Here is a 5,179-nt window from a genome sequence, read left to right as displayed (position 1 = left end):
GTTGAGGAGAATAATAGGAAAAGACAAGATTGCATCCAACCAACTGTTAACAGAAACCTGAACTTTAAGGATTTTGCTAGTGAGGGCTCAGAAGGAAATGAAAAACATGCTTATTGGGAACTGGAGGAAAAGGAATCCTTGTTACATAGTTGCAGAAAGCTTAGTGGAATTGTATCCTGTAGCAGGTTGGAAAACAGAACTTGTAAGTGATAAACTTGGATATAAAGCAGAAGAGATTTCCCAGAAAAATGCTGAAGGTACAGCCTGGTTTCTTCTTGTTGCTTGTAGTAAAATGTAAGAGGAGAAAGAACAATTGAGAGAAAAACTGTTAAGCAAAATGAAACCAGGACTTGATGTTGGAAATTCTTGGCACTTTCCCCTAAATAGTCAGCTAGTCAAGGTTTATGTAGTTCTGTCAAAAGCCCCCCTGCCCCCATTGTCAGGGTTGATACAATTCTAATGAAATCAGGTTTTTCTTTTAGATTGACAAAATATTTATAAAAATAATATAGAAGAGGAGTATGATATCACAGAAGACGGTGGGGTAGAAAGATCCAGAAATTCATCCCTCCACCAAACCAAGTATTAAGTTTGCAGAAACTGCCTGAAGCAACTTTTTGGATCTCTGAAGTCTAGATGAACACTTGCAGCATCCAGTTTCCAATAATATGTTTCTCATTTCCTTCTGAGCCTTCACTGGCAGCATCCTTAAGTCCAGGTTTCTGTTAACAATTGGTTGAAAGCAATCTTTTGTGTGTGTGTGTGTGTGTGTGTGTGTGTGTGTGTGACCAGTAAGGGGATTGCAACCCTTGGCTTGGTGTCGCCCGCACTGCGCTCAGCCAGTGAGCACACTGGCCATCCCTATATAGGATCCAAACCCGCGGAGGGAGCACCGCTTAGCTCCCAGCGCCACACTCTCCTGAGTGAGCCACGGGCCGACCCCGAAAGCAATCTTATCTTTTCCTATTATTCTCCATTCTTCTAGTTTCTGCCCACTGCCCAATTCCAAAGCCACTTTTATATTTTTAGGATTTGTTATAGCATTATCTCATTCTTGGTACTAAAAGCAGCTGGTAAATTTCAGTTAGTTTTTGCTGTTTCAACTCCACAGGCTGAAGTGGCTTCCTAGCACCAGGAGACTTAAAAAATATTCTCTAGGATAGAACACATATTAGGTCATAAATCAAGTGTCAACACATTTTTATTTTTTTTTAAAGATAATTTATTATACATACATGTCAGGCACAACATTGATTTTCAATAATTGTGTACAATGTGTGATGGTTAGATTAGGATAGTTAGCTTTTTCATCATCACAGTACGCAATCATTCTCAACAAACTTTTAAAAATTGAAATAATTTCAAGTATCTTTTCAGACCACAACCAACTAAAACTAGAAATCAATAAAAAGCGAAACTTTGGAAACTACATACATATGTGGAAATTAAACAACATGCTCCTGAATGACCTGTGCGTCAAAGAAGAAATTCGAAAAATTTATTGCAACTAATGAAAATAAGGACATATTATACCAAAACCTATGGGATACTGCAAAAGCAGTACTGAGAAGGAAGTTTATTGCAATAAATGCTTACATCAAAAGAACAGAAAGACTTCACATAAACAACCTACTGTTACAACTCAAAGAACTAGAAAAACAAAAACAATCCAATCTCAAAATTAGTAGAAATAAGTAATTAAAGTCAGAGCAAAACGAAATGAAACAGAGGTACACTTTTTTGTACCAAAAAAGTGGTACAAAAGATCAATGAAACAAAGTTGGTTTTCTGAGAAGATAAACAAAGTAGACAAAGCATTAGCTAGACTAACTAAAAAAAGAGAAGACCCAAATAACAAAAATCAGAAATGAAAAAGGAGACATTATAACCAATATCACAGAAATATAAAGAATCATTAGAGACTGTTATGAACAACTACACACTAACAAATTTGAAAACCTGGAGGAAATGGATAAATCTCTGGACACATACAAACTACCAAGACTGAATTAAGAAGAAATAGAAAACCTGAACAGACCAATAGTGAGCAAAAAGATTGAAGCAATAATTAACAGTCTCCCAAGAAAGAAAAACCCGGGACTGGATGGCTTCACTGCTGAATTCTACCAAACACTTAAAGAAGAATTAATACCAGTTATTTTCAACCTATTCCAAAAAATTGAGACAGAGGCCATTCTCCAAAACTCATTCTATGAGGCCAGCATCACCCTGATACCAAAAGCAGACAAAGATACAACAAAAAAAGAAAACTACAGGTCAATATCCTTGATGAACATAGACACAAATCCTTAACAAAATATGTGCAAACAGAATACAATAACACATCAGAAAGATTGTACATCATGATCAAGTGGGATTCATCCCAGGATGCAGAGATGCTTCAACATACATGTCAATAAATGTGATACAGCACATCAACAAAATCCAGGGCAAAAACCATACGATCACCTCAATACATGCAGAAGAAGCATCTAACAAAAATCCCACATCCCTTTATGATAAAGACTCTCAACAAATTAGGTATAGAAAGAAAGTACCTCAACACAATAAAAGCCATATATGACAAACCCACCACCAATATCATCCTGAATGGGGAAAAGCTGAAAGCTTTTCCTTTAAGAACAAGACAAGGATGACCACCCTCACCACTACTATTTAACATAGTATTAGTCATACTAGCCAGAGCAATCTCTCAAGAGAAAGAAAGAAAGGGCATCCAGATTGGAAAAGACAAAGTCAAGTTGTCCCTGTTTGCAGATGACATATATAGAAAAACCTAGAGTCTACCAAAAAACTCCCAGAGCTGATAAACAAATTCAGTAAAACTGCAGGATACAAAATCAATATACAAAAATCAGTAGCATTTTTACACTCCAAAAACAAACTAGCAGAAAAAGAAATCAAGAAAGCAAGCCTATTTACAATAGCCACCAAAAAAAAAAAAAAAAAAAAAAATCCCACAAAATACCTAGGAATAAATTTAACCAAGGAGGTGAAATATCTCTACAATGAGAAATACAAATTACTGCTGAAATAAATTAAAGAGGACACAAAAAGATGGAACAACATTCCATGTTCATGGATTGGAAGATTTAACATAAAAATGTCCATACTACCCAAAGTGATCTACCAATTCAATGCAATACCCATCAAAATACCAATGACATTCTTCACAGAAATAGAAAAAACAATCTTAACATTCACATGGAACAAGGCCCCAAATAGCCAAATCAATCCTGAGCAAAAAATAAATAAAGCCAGAGACATTACACTATTTGACTTCAAATTATACTGGAAAGCTACAGTAACCAAAACATCATGGTACTAGCATAAAAACAGACACACAGAACAATGAAACAGAATAGAGAACCCAGAAATCAACCAATGTACTTATAGCCAACTGATCTTTGACGAAGGCACCAAGAACATACATTGGGGAAAGGACAGCCTCTTCAATAAATAGTGCTGGGAAAACTGGATGTTTGTGTGTACAAGAATGAAACGACATACATCTTGCCATATACCAAAATTAACTCAAAATAGACTAAAGATTTACATAAATATAAGACCTGAAACTATGAAACTCCTAAAAGAAAACTTAGGGGAAACACTTTAGGATGCAGGACTGGACAAAGACTTTATGAATAAGACCTCAAAACACAGGCAATAAAAGAAAAAAAATAAACAAATGGGACTGTATCAAACTGAAAAGCTTTGACCTCCTAAGAGTGGTGCTATACGAAGCAACAACTTCTCCTCTTCATCTCTGCCATCTGCTTGGCAGCCATGAAGCAGCAACCATGCGTGAGTGCATCTCCATCCACACTGACCGGGCTGGTGTTCAGATTGGCAATGCCAGCTGGGAGATCTACTGCTTGGAATATGGCACCCAGCCCCATGGCCAGATGCCAAGTGACAAGAAGACCATTGGAAGACCATCGAAGGACCTTCAATACTTTCTTCAGTGAGACAGGCACTGGCAAGCATGTGCCCAGGGCAGTGTTTGTAGACCTGGAACCCATGGCCATTGATGAAGATTGCACTGGCACTTATGGCCAGCTCTTCCACCCTGAGCAGCTCATCGCAGGCAAGGAAGATGCTGCCAATAACTATGCCTGTGGGCAGTGCACCATTGGCAAGGAGATAATTGACCTTGTCTTGGACAGAACTTGTAAACTGGCTGACCAGTGCACAGGTCATCAGGGCTTCTTGGTTTTCCACAGTTTTGGTGGAGGAACTGGTTCTGGGTTCGCCTCCCTATTGATGGAACGCCTCTCTGTTGATTGTGGCAAGAAGTTCAAGCTAGAGTTCTCCATTTACCCACCCCCAGGTTTCCACAGCTATAGTTGAGCCCTACAATTCCATCCTCATCACCTGCTCAAACCTGGAGCACTCTGATTGTGCCTTCATGGTAGACAATGGGGCCATCTATGACATGTATCGTAGAAACCTTTACATTGAATGCCCAACCTACACAAACTTCAGTAGGTTCACAGGTCAAATTGTGTTCTCCATCACTGCTTCCCTCAGATTTGATGGAGCCCTGAATGTTGATCTGACAGAATTCCAGACCAACCTGGTGCCCTACTCCTGCATACACTTTCCTCTGGACACATATGCCCCACTCATCTCTGCTGAGAAAGCTTACCGTGAACAGCTTTCTTTAGCAGAGATCACAACTGCCTGCTTTGGACCAGCCAACCAGATGGTGAAATGTGACCCTCACCATGGTAGATACATGACTCACTGCCTGTTGTACTATGGTGATGTGGTTCCCCAAAATGTCAATGCTGCCATTGCCCCCATCAAAACCAAGTGTACCATCCAGTTTGTAGATTGGTGCCCCATTGGCTTCAAGGTTGGCATTAATTACTAGCCTCCCACTGTAGTACCTGATGGAGACCTGGCCAAGGTACAGTGAGCTTGTGCATGCTGAGCAACACCACAGCCATTGCTGAGGTCTGGGCTCACCTGGACCACAAGTTTGATCTGATGTATGCCAGTGTGCCTTTCTTCACTGATATGTGGGTGAGGGGATAGAGGAAGGAGAGTTTTCTGAGGCCTATGAGGACATGGATGCTCTTGATAAGGATTATGAGGAGGTTGGTGTGGAGAGGAATAAAAAGGAGAGGGTGAGGAATAAGGAGAGGAATACTGA

General features: G+C 39.4%; 1 pseudogene; it reads left to right on the top strand.

Annotated features, from left to right (window-relative positions):
* Positions 1–3,821: 3,821 nt before the first annotated feature.
* Positions 3,822–5,179, top strand: LOC103584921 (annotated as a pseudogene).

This window comes from Galeopterus variegatus, unplaced genomic scaffold (assembly GCF_000696425.1).
Source record: "Galeopterus variegatus unplaced genomic scaffold, G_variegatus-3.0.2 Scaffold203, whole genome shotgun sequence".
Taxonomy (NCBI): Eukaryota; Metazoa; Chordata; class Mammalia; order Dermoptera; family Cynocephalidae; genus Galeopterus; species Galeopterus variegatus.
This window is presented reverse-complemented; position numbering and strand designations above follow the sequence as displayed.